The 18702-nt window shown below is 39.1% G+C and overlaps 1 protein-coding gene and 1 pseudogene across 6 annotated transcripts in view; one reads left to right on the top strand and one right to left on the bottom strand.

Moving 5' to 3' along the window:
* The window catches only part of LOC139965474 (uncharacterized), a 172637-nt gene that overhangs the window by 97894 nt on the left and 56041 nt on the right, over positions 1 to 18702 (top strand). The window lies entirely within an intron of this gene.
* On the bottom strand, positions 595 to 689 carry LOC139965877 (U2 spliceosomal RNA; annotated as a pseudogene).

The raw sequence follows: 18702 nt of genomic DNA, 5'->3' as shown, positions 1-18702 counted from the left end.
CAGTTTGGTGATCCAAGGCATGCTGCATGGATTAGGGCCAAAATCCGTCTCAACACGGCCCCGAGTGTGTTCTCTTCACTTTCTGTTACATTGTCCAATTAGTGGTCGTTTCGAGTGGTCGTTTTGCTTACTTTAGTTTACGAAATTAAGAACCATTGGCATGGGACACAATACACCACACTAAAATCTATTTCTGTAGTAATGTTTGGTGTTTACCTGAGATCAATATAGTGGATATTTTTACAGTTTGGGTGTTACATTAAGGGTGTTAACAAAGGACAGAAGTTTCCTACTGTCGTTAAGGATAAAGGGAACCCAGTCCTACTTACAGGTCTGTTGGTTATACGGAAGTTTTCTATTGTCGTCAAGGACAAAAGGAACCCAGTCCTACTTCCAAGTTAGTTATACGGAAAACCTTATACGGAAACCTGGGCACGAAAACCAAACTACCAAACGACTGATCCGCTCTCAGCCCCAGTCCCCTTGCATCGGCGATGGTACTTTTTAAGAAAAAGTCACCCAGGAAAGAACCTGGGCACGAAAACCAAACTACCAAACGACTGATCCGCTCTCAGCCCCAGTCCCCTTGCATCGGGACTGTGACTGTGTGATCATCGTCAGGTGTGTATCACCATTCCCTAAAAGAACAGATACTACACATGATCTTAGCCAAAAGGCCGAGAAGCGATGGTTAGCGATGGTTAGCGTGTGCTACCCCACCTACATCAGGTAATACTGTTTCCATGATCCCTAATACCAAGGCTGTATGTATTTTTTTACTTTATTGCAGTGGTGAACTTTTTCTCGTATATCCAACTATATACACTACCGTGTTTGTTTAGGTTCGTGGTGGATAAGAAAATAACATAGAAGAATGCATGAGAAATTCACCTGCGGCAGAAATGAAACATCTTCCAACTGAAAATTTGGTAGCTTGTCACAAACAGCAGCTTTGCAATATTTTGGGTGAAATTACCATAGCTTTGCAAAAGATTAAAGAATATCCCAAATTACCGTCCTATTCCATTAGGGTAACGTTACGATTAGTCAATACATTTGAGGCGTGTCGTGGGCCGTGTTTCGTGGGCACAAATTCGTCCACCATAATATCAAACTGGACAAGACTGCATAATTCACCCAAATAATCCTTCGTACACTTATAACAGTTTCCATGCACAAGGCTCGTTTGTATTTTCTGCTGCAGAGTCCGGACTCGCAAAATGATGAAATCTTATGCAAAACAGAAATGAATAAACATTGTTGAAATCTCTGTGTACGTTTTGTAGTGAATGAAACATAAATAACGCCAAAAGGGAAAGACAGAATCCTTGCTTTTACCGTGAGAGGAGGAGGATTACACTGTGTAATTTAAAGAGGAATTCTATGGTATGGGGGGCACATTTATGGGGGGATGATTTATGGCTGTACACGGATCCTCGCCTTGCCAGGAATTAATGACACAGAAAAGCATACGAAACAACGGAGACTTTCTTGATTTCTTCCCACCGAAATGTTACTCTATTTATCTTAAACTATTAAAAATTTTCTTAGGTAGATTTGGTTTCTCCCACACCAACGTTCCTCCTGGGAAGTACGCGTTTGGATATTTACGTAACGTCTGTTTACGAGATGATCATTTGTGGCTTCCGTACAATTCTCTGGTACCGTATAGCTTTTTAGTATCACTGTTTATAGTTTATCATTCACAAATTCAAGCTGACTTAGTGAACATGGGGTGTTTTCTGGTGCGATTTAAGCCCCTTCTCCCAGCTGGTAAGTTAACTTTACAACACAGCTTTCTTTTCTTTCAATAACTTTCCAATATTTGGAAATTCCATCACTGTATATGTTAAGAGAATGTTTAATGTACTATCATGTTAAAGATATATGATTATTATAATTATAGGCCTCTACACTTTAGAAGTTTATCCAGTCCTATCACTTAGCCAGTAGCTTCGCGATTTGTAAATGATAAGATATCTTACGGTACAATATTAAATATTAAAAGTTAAAGAAATATTAGAAGTTATATTCACATCAGGACCTAAGCTCTGAGGCCGGTGTCACGTGGTCGGCATTCAAGTGATGTAAATTCACAATTCTCAGTCCCAGTGCTCCTTCGTTTCACAACTTTGAATTAAAGAAAACTTTTGATGATGGAACGTTTTATCTTTGTTTTAAGAGAGAAAGGAAGGGAAAGGAGGGACTAAATAGGTGATACGCAGGCGCGTATCCAGGATTTTCTAACCCGGGGGGCGCGAATTACTATCTAAGCGGAGCGCCACCATCGGTTGGCGCGCAGCGTACAAGAAAATTTCTTGTTTTGAAACCCCCCAGATCACCGGAAACGGCACTTCTCGGGCTTGAAATGACCAACCAGATGTACACTTTTTGCCTGAGAACCAAGTATTTCCTAATAGTTTTTTTTCCATCAATAACCTTTTTGAAGATTGTCAACCCGGCACACATCATGTTCGACCTGATCGCATCTCCTGTGGGTCTTTGCTTTTGTAGGTGATTCTACGTCGCGGCCCACAATACCCGTCAGCCCCACTTTTCAAGGTTTTAAGCCCCATATTTGTTCAGAATTTGAAAATTCACATTTCTCGTGAATAAACTCACTTCAAAACATACCCATAATGTTGTACAAAATTTCATCTATGGACAACCAATATAGAAAAAACTTCCTTCAACCCCTTTCAGACCGGTCAAAAATTGCACGAGTAGAGGGAAGTGTGATGTAGAATGTTGGTCAGAAATTTTCTAAAATTCAGACATAGTTAATTTATTGGTGTACAAATATTAAAACCTGTTATAACGGCTATTATAAAACTTGGTTGAAGGAAATGAAAAAATAGCAGATATTTCCGAAACCGAACACTACACACATAGGCGTATGAGGCGCGGCGGCAGTGGCGGAGCTAGGGGTATTGGTCAGGAGTGGCGAGAATGGTCTGTAGGGGCGCTTTCGACACTATCTAAGCGGAGCGCCACCACTGGTTGGCGCGTAGCGTACAGAAAATTTTTGAGTAAAGATACTCCCTAGATCGCCGGAAATGACCCTTTCCGGGCCTGGCTAATTTGCAGATAAACGAAGAATAAGGTGTCATCGCCAAATTACACCAACAAAATGTGACAAATGTCAATAAGTAGATGAGAGCGCAATAAAAAAGTCAATAATCTAGAATAAGTAAAAAGTGGTAAAGAGCTGAAAAAGGCGCCAGCAGTCCATTTGAGTCCGTCAGGGGGGCATCCGTCCCCCCTGACCATATGGACGCTCCGCCACTGCGCGGCGGGGGTGCAGGCCCTAATTCGCCATTAATAATGTAAAAGAGAGTTTTGACATAATTGGACCTCCATGCTTTTTATACATCTACATGAGACATGTCGTTGTTTACATTAGCATCCCGCGGTATACTGCGCAATTTGAACGGACCGTACGGTACATGATGGCATGCGATGTAATAACCGATTCTTGCTTATATGATATTGACATGAACACGTTGAACGCGCGCTTTGCGCGCGAAATTTTTTTATTTTTTTTTTTTTATTATTTTTTTTTAAGGCAAGTCGGACAGTTTTGAGGCTTTTCATCCTGGAACGCCATTTTCATGCTCACTGATATGATGTGATATCTGCTGTTTGCGTTACAAATTCGAACAGGCGCGTAGCGAGGAATTTGCCAGGGAAGGGCCAAAGCTGTAGGCAAATTATCTAAGCGTAGCGACACCATAGGTTGGCGCGAAGCGTACGAGAAAATTTTGGCCGAAAATGCCTCCCAGATCGCTGGAAATGGCACTACCCAGGACCATTTGTTCGCGCGAAGCGTACAAGCAAATTTTGGCCGAAAATGCCTCCCAGATCGCTGGAAATGACACTTCCCAGGCCTTGTAAGTTGCCTCTAAGCACTTTCTATTTTGAAATTACTTAGCGATATCATTTAAAAAAATGCTGAATGGGGGGTGGCGGGCGGTCGCCCCCATCCCAAAATGCGCCATGTTCCCCGACGACACGGTCGAGTTCGAGACCAGCCACAGTTGGTTTCATAGCACAATTCTACACATGCGTTATGATAGACCATATATACTATATATATAGATCATTAGTGAGAGATGAAAATGGAAACGTCAAAAAATGGAGTTGTCGGTGTAAGGGGTAGGGTGAGTCACACTTTTACGAAATCATTGATCCGTCACATGCTACCCTTCAGCGCTGTAATGATGTCACTGTTCCTCTTTCTCTTCCCGGTGTCTTCGCGTTTTGCTTTTACTCCCTCTTTTTCTCCTTTTTCTCACTTTCTTCTTTTTCTTTTCCCTTCCTTCCTCTCCTCCTCCTCTTTTTTCCCCTCTTTTTTCCTTTTTTCTTCTCTTTTTTTCTCTTCTCTTTTTCTTACCCGGGGGCGCGCGCCCCCAACGCCCCCCCCCTGGATACGCACCTGATACGAGCCATAATTATAACTTTGAAGAGACGTACAAAATTGTGATATTTCTGATATGATAGACATGGAAGCATTGACTCAAATTTATGTCCTTATGTTATATCTCTCTGTCTGTCATAAGAAATACAACCCTCCATCATAGGCGTAGGAGCCTCATTTCATTTGGGGGGGGGGGGGGGGGCTGTAACGACTTGCCCGAAAATATAACCAAAATTTTTCGCGCGCTCCGCGCGCGCTCCACGTTTTAATGTGCCTATCATATAGGCATTCTTCGGTTATTACATCACATGTCGTACAATCGTTTTCCGTGTTTTAACCCTTCCAATTATTGGGGAAGTCGTTACAACAATAATGATAATAATATAACCATTGAAATACACATTGCAAGTTCTTCTTCTCTCAGAAGGTGTCAGTGGCGGAGCTATAGGGGTATTGGTCAGGGGGGGGGGGGAGAATGCTCTGTAGGGGCGCTTTCGACACTATCTAAGCGGAGCGCCACCACAGGTTGGCGCGGAGCGTACAGAAAATTTTTGAGTAAAGATACTCCCTAGATTGCCGGGAATCACCCTTTCCGGGCCTTTCTAATTTGCAGATAAACGAAGAATAAATAGGTGTCATCGCCATTTGTCAGAAAATTGTACCAACAAAATGTGACAAATGTCAATAGGTATTCCAGAGCGCAATAAAAAAGTCAATAATCGCGAATAACTTGTAGAGAGTGGTAAAAAGCTGAAAAGGGCGCCAGTAGTCCATTTGAGTCCGTCAGGGGGGCATCCGCCCACTCTGACTGTATGGACGCTCAGCCACTGGTAGGTGCCCGAAAAATTCTCAGCATATTGCCCGAATCCCCCACCCCCCCCCCAAAAAAAACTTGAAAAACACATTGCAAATTATTTTCTTTCAGTAGGTGCTCGAAAAATTATCAGCATATTGCCAGAATTTTCACAAAAAATTTGAATTACACATTGCAAATTATTATTCTTTCAGTAGATGCCCGAAAAATTCTCAGCATATTGCCGAAGTTCCCCCCCCCCCCAAAAAAAATGAAAAACACACTGCAAATTATTTTCTCTCAGTAGGTGCTCGAAAAATTCTCAGCATTTTGCCCGAATTTTCTCCAAAAAATATGGTTGGGGGCTGCAGCCCAGCCAGCCCCCCCCCCCCCCGCCTCCTACGCCTGTGCCCTCCGTCATACAATAAATCGTAGGCTGGTGTACAATTCCCTGCACCAGACAATGACACCAATGGGGATGAGATTCCCATAAAGTGTTCAAATTTTTTTCTTCCTTGAGATGATCTAATTTTAATATGGTGAGATAATTCACTGCCTTTGGATCGATAAATTGGCCACCTCTACTCACTTTCAGTACTGGCGTTAGAACGTTTGGTACTGATTGTGTACCCCCGTCCCCAATCTCAATTCCTACACAGAGAAATACATTTCTTTGTTAAAACTTCACTTTTGATGTTGCTGAAATTTGTCCTTAATTAAGCCATCTCGATTTTTGCCCACAATCCCTGATCCATTTGCCCGGTTTTACCCCTTCACATTCCTTAAACTCCGCGACTATCACATTAAAGCCCTACTTTTTAAAAAAAAGGTGGCACGAAAACCAAACTACCGAACGATTGATCCGCTCTCAGCCCCATTCCCCTTGCATCGGGACTGTGACTATGTGATCATCGAGAAGCCCTATACTTTTTAAGAAAAAGTCGCCCAGGAAACAACCTGGGCAAGAAAACCAAACTACTGAACGACTGATCCGCTTCTAACCCCCAGTCCCCTTGCATCGGTACTGTGACTGTGTGATCATCGTCAGGTGTGCATTACCATTCCCCTCAAAAGGGAACAGATACTACACATGATCTTAGACAGAAGGCCGAGAAGCCCTACTACTCTAAATTTTAAACTTATTTAACACATCGTTGTACGACACAATTGACGTCAAAACTAATATAAATTGTGAATAGCTTCAGTATCGTGCTGATCACGATAATGGCTTAAATCCCCTAATTGGTAGAGTTTGATGACAAATTGACAATATTTAATCAAAAAGCGCGTGCACAAGGTTACAAAACAGACGTTAATAATCTAGAAATGAAAATACTTTGAGAAATTGTGACAAAAAATAAATTCAAATGAAGTTTTTGTGAGAACAGCGAATTATTTGTACTGGTTACGTTACAGGTCGATAAAGAAATGAATATTCATTTTCTCGAAAAATGTATAAGATATTGTTAAGCGTTATCCATGCTCTATGTTGCTGTACTGTGTTGCGAACCAACTTTTTTAATTTTAGAATTACGTTACGTAAAGAGGCGAACTGGGTGATTGGTCAATGTTCAGTGTACCCTCTGCGCTTGCGCGAATCCCATGGAGCGCCAAATTGTGTATGGCTGCATGTTTTTACCTCCATGGGCTGACAAAGCCGAAAAAGAAGGATAAGGTTACCCCACACACTGAAGTACGAGTATAAACAAAGGTGGTGGGAAAGTATGTGTTTGAGAAAGGTTAAATCAAAAACTTTACGAAGACAAGAATTCACTACTTTATGTACTCGTTTTTGAGTAGTCGAATTTTCAAAACAAATATGTAAATGTAGAGTAAAGCAGTTCACGCTTGAGAAATCGTTTGAGACATACAGCAAAAAAATTGGTATATATAGTTTCGAAATTTAAAGGGAAAAATTCTAGTTTCAATTATTTACAATTTCTTACGTTCTACGTAAAATTCGTATGGAGAGGCTCGTAAAACCGCGCCCATTTCTGCCCACCTCTCCCAGTATTTGTTAGCTTATCACACCACGCTATTTATTATCATTTGGAAAGATATTCTTCAAATATTTCAAGGTATAAGGTATTCTGTAACACAAAGAGAGCATGGCAATATATGGGGAAGAGGACCCAAACATTCCTGTCATTGAAAGTTGGCATAGACTTTGGATTTTCAAAATTCTTTTTGAATTCAGATTTAACTTCGTTCTCAGTGTTTATTCGATAATGTTGCTAGGTTTGCTACAATGCAGCTTGATGCAGCCCCTGCCCCCCCCCCCCACATCCCTTCGGACCTGCCCATTGTGGGATCTAGAGATACGTTCCACATAAATTGAATTCTCCTCTTCAGATATATTTTGTGCTTTAAACGAGATACGAAGATAAAATGAAAGACGTCAAATTCCAAATTTACCGGGGACTTCGCCGCCTGTAACCTCACCATGCACGAACCAGCCCAAGCTTTCAAACCTAATGAGCTGAAAGCCAGTGGTGGGGCCGTTGCACAGAATAATTTCATATTTGTAGATGTCGAAAAGTGCATGCGATATTTTCAAATTACGACGCTCGTTTTTTCTCCAAATTCGACTTCCACCTCAAAATATTGATGGTTTATGTCAAGCAATTGGTGTTTACCCTTAAAAACTGCGTTCTACGTGGAATCCACCAATTTCAATGTTTAATCATTATGGCATCAGAGGAAAATGCTTATAGAGTTATTCATGGACAGGCAGGCGCGGCGGAACTGAAAAATTATTGGGGGGGCTAATGTGTGGAGACTATCTAAGTGGAGCGCCACCATCGGTTGGCGCGGAGCGTACAAGAAAATTTGGTTTTTTTTTCAAACCCCCAGATGGCCGGAAACGGTACTTCCCGAGTGTTTTATGCTGCGAATACCTAGCCCTAAAATATGGGTCTCAAGCCTGCAATTTCTCAGATTGCACGTAAAAGTCTCTAAAAACATTGTAATTTGTATATTCGATGGTGTTTTAAGAGAGTAGCTATTACTCGTAGTGTTCTCGCAAAGACGTTTTTGAGTGTAGTAAGGGCAGTGGCGGAGCTAGGGGTATTGGTCAGGGGGGGCAAGAATGGTCTGTAGGGGCGCTTTCGACACTATCTAAGCGGAGCGCCACCACAGGTTGGCGCGGAGCGTACGGAAAAAATTGAGTAAAGTTACTCCCTAGATTGCAGGAAATGACCCTTTTCGGGCCTTGCTAATTTGCAGATAAACGGAGAATAAATAGGTGTCATCGCCATTTTGTCGGAAAATTACACCAACAGAATATGACAAATGTCAATAGGTATATGAGAGCGCAATAAAATAGTCAATAATCGCGAATAAGTTAAAAGTAGTGAAAAGCTGAAAAGGGCGCCAGCAGTCCATTTGAGTCCGTCAGGAGGGGGGGGGGGGATCCGCCCCCTGACTGTATATATGGACGCTCCGCCACTAAGTAAGGGGATGTTGGAGAACTGGCTGAAATGAGGCAAGTCATTGGCCTAAGACGAAGTTGTGTTACGCTTACCGGTACTCACACTAACTGCTTCCACTTTTCACGGGGCGTGAAGACGCGGTTGGGGTGACAATGTGGTCTATAGCCAGGGGACGGTCCGAGGGACCAGGGTCCCCCAGCAATTACTAAAATTATTACACCTATATAGTATACGTGTGCATCGGACAGATCGACAAGTATGCATTGAAAAATGGGCAGATGCACGTTTCGGAGCCTTGGTAAATATTGGGGGGGCTTATCATGCATTTGCCCCCTCAACTTTTTCATTGGGGGGGGCTGAGCCCCCCCCAAGCCCCCCCGGTTCCGCCGCCACTGTGGACAGGTCCCACCTGCTTTCGACAATTTCCTTGTTCACACCCATGATATTCACAATAATAACACACGCCACATATAAATTGTGCGACCTAATCGCATTCACACCAATGTAGGAAACTGTAGCCTTCGTCGTCGTACAAGCATCACATTGAATTCTCTGCTGCCTAATGTCAGGTCACAACCTTGCTTCCCTTAATTCGTTTAAATACAAATTTTACTTCAACTTTTTCCTTTCTTTCCTTTTTCTTCCTTTTCTCCATTTGTCTTAGTTATTTTCGTAATTCTTTTCTTTATGTTAGTTATTTGTGTACTCTATGCACAGGGAGTGTCTCACTAGATAAGCCCACAATGGGTTTTTTGATACACTTGCTTTCACATTCCATAACTCTCTGCATTAGCTAATTAAAATGTGTACATGTTGTGAGAAAAAAATAAATAAATAAACGAAACGAAACGATAATGTGGTCGTTTATGGCGTAATTCGGTTTTTCACTTAAGATAATGATGTTTTATGTCAAATCGAAATGTTTAAATCGGATTTGTTCACCCCTAATTTCAACTTTCATCTAGAACATTTGATATTTCTCTATTAAATGGTGACGTTTTACTTTGAAGTTTTAGACGTGTTTTTCCTTATTTATAGCTTATTTTAGCATGAAAACCTATATTTGAGTAATTATGACATCTCAATTACACTCGTGAGATTAGACGTGTTTGATATATCATCCTATCTCTTTGAGTCACTTCATTGGTATTTCTGATCTGGTCTTTACATTCTCTGTTTTTCAGATACTTTACCAGTCCAGTGTACCGAGGATTATGATACCCAGGATGTCCGACATGATAGGAGTCTACTTGGTCTTCAGATCCATCCTCCCAGGATTCAATCAGTTCCTACAGAGTTTGGTATGATGTCATCTCCATATATCATATTCCAATAAATTAGAAACTTCACTTTATATGCCTTCTTTCTCTGCCCAAAATATTGGCTTCATTACAGTATATATAAGATTACGCTAAATATGAAGTTGTTAAAGCAAACTTACTTATTAGAATTGTGTAAGGATGAAGAACCATGACGCACTGCAATAGAAAGTTCCACGATCCATGGCTATAGTTACTACGTATTATTATCATGGATGATTTATTAACTGCAATATATTGAACAGCCAGTTGGCACAATTTTCCAATGCTTCACCACGCTATTGTCTTCTATTGAACAGACGTTTTTAAGCTTTATCAAATATAAGCGAGGTGTTCATAATGCTCACAACGTCAGTGATTGCTTTGAAGCGGGAACTGAAAGTACATCAATACCAAATGTTGTCCCAGCTGAGTGATATTAAATAAAATGCAGCACTTCTCTTACACTCTGTACAGAAGTTATCTGTACACAGAAGACTGGTCACTCATCCTTCTCTTTAAATACATTAACGAGGTAGTTAGATATTTTACTTAAAAAAAGGAAAGTCACCTGGCAATTATTTTTATCTGGTCGTGAAAATTTCTGTTTTATCCGTTTCTGGTTCAAAGTTCTGGACGTCAAGATTTTGTCCCACTTTATATTCGGAATTGTCCATGGTCAGAAAGGCTCAGCCTTCAGCTCCTCAATGTAACAGTTGTAATAGAAAGAAAGTGTCAATTCAAGCCAACAGTGCTCTAGTCGAGTACATGTAAGTCAAGTACTTCCGGGTACTTGGGTTTCGAGTACCAAGTTCTAGTCCGATTACTGTTTTTAATAATCCAAGTACCGAAATGGAGTACTTTTTCTTCCGGCTTCTTTTTTCGAGTACTTTTTCGAGTTCCATATGAAAAGTCCGTTATGTTAATGTTCCAAGATTGGTATTGTAAGCAAACGAATATTAATAACCTGACATCGTTGTTTTTGATTTGTTGTAGATGACTTAAGCCCAGCAATTTGCCCAGCGACTGACCGTTGTTCATCTGAAAATGGACGCTTGGTCACCCATCCCAGCGACAACCATTGAATCAATTAAAGTGGATATTAGATTTTCTGAGATTTACTCAACGTAATGAACCGGATGGAGGACGACATCACGCCAACAACATGTTGCAGTTTTCCTTTCATTTTTTGTGGTTCTGTTCAAGAGGGTGACGTCATCTTGACTAGTTTCCGTTATCATATATCCAGTATTGTAGTAAAAGTGCACGTTTGTCTGTAATATATTTTCCCATGTGAATGTGCACGATGTATTGTTTACATTTATTTCTTTTCAGTACAAAGAGTGTCAAAGACTATATCCATGCATCATGCATTTATGATGCCTATATGAGCCTTGAACACCAGTGGTACTTCAAAACGAAGTCAGTTTGTCTTATCTATAACAGAAGCCTGCCCCCCCCCCCCCTCCTCGTCCCCGCTTGAAGGGCCTCTCCAACCAACATGCGAGTTTCTAAAGTAAAAACAGAATGGTTACCTAGGAGCAAGTTCTATAATCTATTTCTACAAACTTATATTGTTGTTATTGATTACAAATTTGACACTGTTTTGTTATTTACGGTGGTGTCTGCAAACTATAGTCCACTTAAAAACCCTGGCGAGATATGAGCAATGCTCACTGGCATTTTCAAACACTTACATTTATATTGCATTACAGCTGCTAAATTATATCCTGAAGTCACTGCTTACAATGGTTTGAACTTTTTCAAATTTCCTCCAAAACAGCGATTTTTAGATAATTTTAATGTTCTGAAATCTTGTCATAATAAAGCAACGTGTTCTTTTTTAATTGTAATTTTGCCACATTTGCTTTGCTTTGTATAATAAGATATTTTTCTTCAAATTCTGTGTAATCAACAAATTTTGTTGTGACATTTAAGGGTCATCATTCAGTACGTATTTGTCTACAAACGTAAAAGTTAACTATATAAATGAATATCCTGGTACATGGCTTGTTCAGACAATTATGGATTTCCCGAGTAGAAAAGACTGGGTCAGAATAAACTGATTTAAGTTGGAAAATGAGTGACCATAATTTACTAAAGTATTTAGTGAAAATTCAGATTACCAGTGTAAGTTTTTATCTCAAGTAATGTGCCGTGTCAGTCCTAACTGAAATATGTATATTATAGTTCTAACATTACATTTTGGTTTACTGTATATACGCCAAATAGGCAGCTGAAATATAGACAATGGTGATGGTGTGTGGTGTCTGCTATGTTGTTTGTACACCTGAGTCCTTAATTTTTCTTGTAATGTGAATTTGTGATATTTCTAGTAACGATGATCAAGTAGGTCTCAGGAAAGAGTAATCCACAGCACAAAGAAATGTAGACATATATGGCCTTGATGCGTCGAGGTATTGGCTGCTATTTGTAACCGAATAATTGGGACTACTATCTTCTTTGGAAATTTAGACAACAAGCGGGGGGGGGGGGACACCATTAAGTAACTACGGTCATGTGTTTTTTTTCCCCTTTTCTTTACAGGGAGTCCTCTACTTTGTTAAGCCATCTGAAGGTTTTTTAGAGGACCTCCTATCACATTGTATATATTCACGTGATGAAACAAAATAAATCAATCAATAAATCAATGTGTGTATGTACTGACGACTATGAAATAGTACCTAAATGTTTGTTTGCCACCCCACCCCAAACCCCCACTCCCTTCGCCCTCCATCCCATCAAATTCTGTTATACCTCTAATTGAGGAAGTTGGTCGCCAGTGTAGTCCCCACCATGAACCAATTTAGCTGAGGCATATTCGTGAAGTTACAAAATCTGTAGGAATATTGTGTCAGTGTGCCTGGCATATTTGAAGTGACCAATTGGGGGGGGGGGGGGTTCCTGATTAGCATTGGGCAGTTTGTTTCTGGACAGGTATGGTCCATATGTGAGTCACTGAAAAACCATGTGTTTAGAAATCATTACTCGAGATAGAAATACACTATAGAGAGCTTCCCATAGCTTTATTTTGCACATAAGACAGCCTGCATCAATAAAGAACCCATTTTCCGAGGGGGTCACATGGATTTTTTTTTTTCTGTCTTCAAAGATTTGGTTACATTAAAAAATCAGTCGTTTTGACCTTTTTTTCAAAAAAATTGTGAGAACAGTGAAAACCTTGAAGTCAACTAACCCTATCCGATACAACTAGCTAAGCCATACAAGGAATCAAGCCAGGAGCCTTCACGGGCATATGTAGAGAGATGGCTCTATAATTGGGGAAAACATGTCAAAAATGACGTTTTTCGGTCTAAGTTAGTGCCAAAACACGGTCAAATTTCCGATAATATTTCTCCAGAATGCCTCACCCTACAGAGTAGATTTTTAGCTTTCCAGAAGCGCCACACTGAAACGCTATGCTACATAGAATTAGCAATAGCGCCTCCACTTAGTGAGTAACCTTAACAATTCAACTCAAGCATTTTTATGGAATCGAATTTCGGTCAACCACAGTTGAAACGCTTCGTGTATGAGTATCGGTGTGAAGTTAGATACTTATTCCCCGTTCCTCGTTCGATATTCGCGAATGAGTTAGTGAGCTACCTAGCCGTTACCAATCCGACTGTACAAATTCGAACATTCCAAACCCCATGTGTTTAGAAAATCATTACTGGAGATAGGAATACACTAGGGAGCTTCCTATAGCTTTATTTTGCACGTTAGACAGCCTGCATCAATAAACAACCTTTTTTTTCCGAGGGGGTCACATGGACCTTTTTTTTTGTCTTAAAAGATTTGTTTACATTCAAAAAACCGGTCGTTTCGACATTTTTTCCAAAAAAATGTGGAGAACAGTGAAAAATGTCAAGTCAACTGACCCTATCTTATACAACAAGCTAATACATACAAGGAATCAAATCAGGAGTCTCATAGGCATATGTAGAGAGATGGCTCTATAATTGGGGAAAATATGTCAAAAATGACATTTTTTGGGTCTAAGTTTAGGCCAAAACACTGTCACATTTCCAAAAAAAATTCTCCAGAATGCCTCACCCTACAGAGTAGATTTTTAGCTCTCCAGAAGCGCCACACTGAAACGCCTGTCTACATAAAAACGATTTAGCAATAGCGCCTCCACTAGCAATTCAACTCGAGCATTTCTACGGTATAGAATTTCGGTCAACCACAGTTGATATGCTTAGCGTCGTTAGGGTCCATGCAATCACTCACGTAATTGAAACGGTAACTATTTAGCACATATTATCATGGCTAAATACTTCTAAAAGGCGTTAGACCTTCTTTTTATGGGCAATTTGACCATCCAGCCGTTGGAGAAGAAGATTCTGACGATGAAATTCTGAAATTCTGATACGGTAAGCCGCATAGTTGCACACTGTATGTACTATGTATTGTGTATGTAGCGCAATTGGTACAGTATATATAGACTTACCGTTACGCGTGGCTACCAATGTATTACAGAATACATTTGTTTGTTTGGAGGGGGGAAAATCAGTCATATTCCTCACATTCAAACATCAAATTATATTTTACTTATGAAATAACATGTCTTGAACTCATCAAACTATCAAAAGTCCAGCAAATTTCATCAAAATAATTTCAAATGGGCAAAAAAAGTACATTGTTTGTATCATAACCTCATTTACATATTTGCATATCTAATTAGCTTAATTAGAAAAAAAATTATAAAAATTAAAACCTCATTTCAATACCTATCTGTCAATACTTGGGTCTCTATTGACAAAAATGAACAGATTTTAAGTAATTACAATGTGTAAATAGTTTCCCTAAGGGACAATGATATGAAAAGCAAATTGTCTATCAAGGGCTAGTTAGTCACCGGTTGTAGAGTGTGTGGTCAACGCTATCACTCACGTAATTGAAACGGTGACTATTTACTAATTAGTATTTAGCACATATTATCATGGCTAAATACTACGAAGAGGCGTTAGACCTTCTCTTTATGGGCAATTTGACCATCCAGCCGTTGGAGGATGACGACATCGCTGAATCTGAAGAAGACTCTGACGATGTAATCCTGATATGGTAAGCCACACTATATGTATTGTGTATACATGTACTGTAGTAGCGCAATAGGCCTATATGACTCATCGTTACGCTTGACTACCATTGTATTACATGGTGTAGGTCAAGTAGTTTGGAGGAGAGGGGAGGGGAGAATGGTATATAAGGGGGGGGCAGGGGGAAACCTGGTAGTAGATATGATTGAGGGGAGGGGAATGAACTGGTTATTTAAGTTTGAATAATAAATATAAAAAGTCAAAGCAATTTGTTTCCCTTTTTTGTATATTGTTTGTACAAATTTTGTTATTATGCGCATACTAATTAGCCTTTTATTAGACCCTTGCTCCAGTTACAGCAACAACTGAGGTGCCAAATATGATGTGGATGAACAACAGCCTATACTTATCACTCCAGAAGAGCCCTTGACCAGCATGGAGACCATAACTTTGATATATATAAACCCTAAATCTGATAGCCTGTAAAATAAATAAATTATTCCTGAATGAAAATTTAACAAAACATCAAAAAATCAGTCATATTCCTCACATCAGTCATATTCCTCATATTCCTCAAACATCAAATTATATTTTACTTACAAAATAACATGTCTTGAACTCATCAAACTATCAAAAATCCAGCAGATTTCAACAAAATAATTTCAAATGGGCAAAGGAAAGTACAGTGTATGTATCATGACCTCATGTGCATATTTACATATCTAATTAGCTCAATTATAAAAAAAATTATAAAAATTGAAACCTCAATTCAATACCTATCTGTCAATACTTGGGTCCCTATTGACAAAAATGAGCAGATTTTAAGTAATTACAATGTGTAAATATTTTCCCCAGGAACAATGATATGACGTGGAAATTGGAACATAAGGAGGTTAATTGTAAAGCAACATGTGTAACATTAGTCTGCCTTGCCTTGTAATAATGTTAATGTTGGAATTAATATTAATTTGACCTAGCTATAAATTTGTTAATTCATGTTGTTGACTAAAAACATTGTTATTGGGTACACTGAGCCTAAGTAATCTTAAACCAAAGTTTGTTACCTTTTGTGATGAGAATGTTAGCTGTGTGTAATTATTGTGTGATCTTTTTTCTTTCAGAAACTTTACAATTTTCCAGTTCTTCTAGACAATCCAACAGACAAAATCAAAATGACGAGAAACAGGAACAAAAAGATGAAGAAGGTACAGTATGGTGTCTCTCTGAATGTTGAGTCTAAAACTAAATGTATTTATTTTGTTGGGAAGATACATTGATGAACACAATGATTCAGTGTCCTAATTAGCATGTCTAGGATTAATGTGTTCTAAATTTGCATTAGAATTTTACAAACAGTTTTAAAGATATTTGGCCTAATAGTTGCAATTACCAAATAGACATGTTTGATGAAATCAAGATAGCTGACCGACACGAAAATAGTTGGTTATAATTTTATGTTTTATTCTATTTTTTTGATTTTGGATTCAGAGTTATAGGGTATATTACACTTGTGCTATGATTAGACAATAAAAGTTTCCAATGAATGTAGAGTAATGGTGCTCAACCCATTTAAGAGAAAGACAACTGGATTCAAATTTTGAACAGACAAAATTAACTTTTGTCATAGTGTACCTAGGACATCTCACCTGTCTGCTACAAGTTCACTCTTGGTACAACAATTGACCAACTTCAGCTGTTGTTATATCAAAAATTACTTGTAGGAATTGCATGCATGTTTCTTTGGATGCTTGGAAATATGTTTGCCTTGGTTATTTCACAATAAAGTACAAAAATACTCCCTGGACTCGTCTTTTAAGTTTTAGCTCAACTAGTTGAGCTTTTGTAATGGCAAATTGGCAATGCATCTGTCTGTCTGTCAACAGTTGTTGAAAGGCCACCGTGCGCATGCTGTTTGACAGTTTCTTGTCAAACTTGGTGAGGTTATGGGGCATATCACCAGGTTGATACTTATGCTAATAAAATGTAGGTCAAACGTCATTTGGGGTCAAAGAGAGGTAAAACAGTGAAATCCCGCCAGAGCCTACTCCTCCTTGGGTTAATGTTTGATTTTAATCAAACTTGGTCAAAATGTACAGTTATTGATCGGTCATTAAAGGTGTTCTTACTTTTGATATCAAAGGTCAGCTGAGGTCACATAAGGTCAAAATGTGAAATTCATATCAAAGCCTACTCCTCTGACAGCTTTTGTGTTATTGTGATTTTAGTTGGCCATGGGGATCATCAGTTAATGGGCCACAAAAGTGATTCATTTGTAGGCCGTTGAAGGTCATCTCAGGTCATCTGAGTGATATCAAATACTACCTCAGAAACATTTACAAAGATGTGGTCAGTGTGCGTTTTGGAGCATCACCAGCTGGGTTTCTTAACTAGGTTACCTTCTCAACTGGGCCCAACTAGGATCTCAACTGAGACTCCTCTCAACTAGGTTCTACTGGGTTCCTGTCATTGTAACTGAACTGAGCTTTTCAAATATGATTTCTATCAACACAATGCCTGAGCTGAGTCTGGATGTTACTGTAAAGCAGTCTCAACTACACCTCAACAACAACATGATGTTCAGTTACTAAATCTAACAGTAATTAGCCATCTTGAGATAATGTATTTACAAGCCAGCATGTCACCTACTTACAATCCCACTCACAACATACACGTACATACCAGCTTCACTACAGTACATGAGAAACATCTAAAAGACAAACAGTATCCTCGCAATCAACATTATTTGTTAATTCTTGGAGTACAACTAACCATTACATACCTTGTTCAATGTCTCGAAGACATCGGGTAGTTTGCAGTGAGCTACAGTGTCATTGGAGCTCTACGTAGTTGTGAATTGAAATGATTAATTATTATACCTCTTCTATTTCTTCCTTCTAATGATTATACAGATCCTCAGAAGGGGAAGTTTGGACAATGATAATATCCGAATGTTGCTAATGCTCCTCCTTTTAATCACGTTGCTGAACATTCTCTCGAAGGGAGATGATGCCCAGAACATCTCCTGGCAGACATGTATTAATGACATGTTTGCCAAAGGAGAGGTGAAATATTTTCTTTTTTAATTCATCATTTTCACATTTTAATATGAAAGTAAATCCTCCAAGCATGATTCCAGTGAATGTAACTGTGCAATTTTTAAGTCATTATTTCTTTTAAGTTTTCGAAAAATTGGTCACTATATTATAAAGCAAAATATAAAGAGTTACTGTTTTCTTCATTACTATTATCAATTTTGAGGTTTTCAACAAAAGTTGAGTAGTGGGAGGAGTCACATGCCAGCTATGCCACCCATCTCCATTGTCCCAATTTGAATCTATATTTCTCAAAAAGATGGTTTAGGAGCTTCATCAAATGTGTCAAGGTGTTGGTCTTGATTTGTTCAATACATAATTTGGCTTGTAAAATCCTGTAACTTGTGATATAGTCAGATTAAAGAGTAAACAGAACCAGATCCATCAATTAGTTAAGAACTTTGCATTTTTGTGATTATAAAACTTTAAGAGAAATCAGTGTCCTCTGGTATTTGTCTTTCCAGAAACCATTATTAAAAGTATTATTGAAAGTAAAAGAAGTTTGATGAAGCCCTTTTGTACAAAATGTTGAAAGCACACGTTTGCATTTTAACAATTTTCCATTCTCCCTGCCGCATCTTTAACTTGGAAAAGGTCAAAGGTCTGTCTGTCACATACTACGATTCTGA

Source organism: Apostichopus japonicus, chromosome 3, assembly GCF_037975245.1.
Source record: "Apostichopus japonicus isolate 1M-3 chromosome 3, ASM3797524v1, whole genome shotgun sequence".
Lineage (NCBI taxonomy): Eukaryota > Metazoa > Echinodermata > Holothuroidea > Aspidochirotida > Stichopodidae > Apostichopus > Apostichopus japonicus.
The sequence above is the reverse complement of the archived record's forward strand: the minus strand, read 5'-3'. Positions and strand labels throughout refer to the sequence as shown.